General features: G+C 44.1%; 1 pseudogene; it reads right to left on the reverse strand.

Moving 5' to 3' along the window:
• Nucleotides 1-438, reverse strand: part of LOC103274682 — a 28,454-nt pseudogene that overhangs the window by 1,677 nt on the left and 26,339 nt on the right.

Here is a 438-nt window from a genome sequence, read left to right on the forward strand (position 1 = left end):
ACTCACCTCAGCCTCCCAAAGGCACGGGATTACAGGCTGAGCCACCGAGCCCGGCTACGAACCTAAGTCTTAAAGGTCTCTGGGTATCATCCTTCTTTAAGAAGTTGAAGACTATCTCAAGAAGCTATTCTCTTTTTTTCTTTAGTAAACATGAAGGAGATAGATAAGCCAGCCACCAGCTACACACCCAGCTCTGTTTTAGTGACCAGTCCCTCAGGAAAATCACAGTTCTTTAGCCTAGATGGCACTGGAAAGTTGAGAGAACATTCAAGGAAATGGGTGAAAGTTTGTGTCCCTGCCTCACACAGTCTTACCAAACAAAAACTATCAAAGGTGAAACAGGTGTAAGAAAACAAACCTGCACACGTATGTTTATCTCAGCATTGTTCACAATAGCAAGAATCTGGAAGCAACCATGCTGCCCATCAAAAGAGGACT

Source organism: Carlito syrichta, unplaced genomic scaffold, assembly GCF_000164805.1.
Source record: "Carlito syrichta isolate Samal-C Ts95f unplaced genomic scaffold, Tarsius_syrichta-2.0.1 Scaffold314854, whole genome shotgun sequence".
Lineage (NCBI taxonomy): Eukaryota > Metazoa > Chordata > Mammalia > Primates > Tarsiidae > Carlito > Carlito syrichta.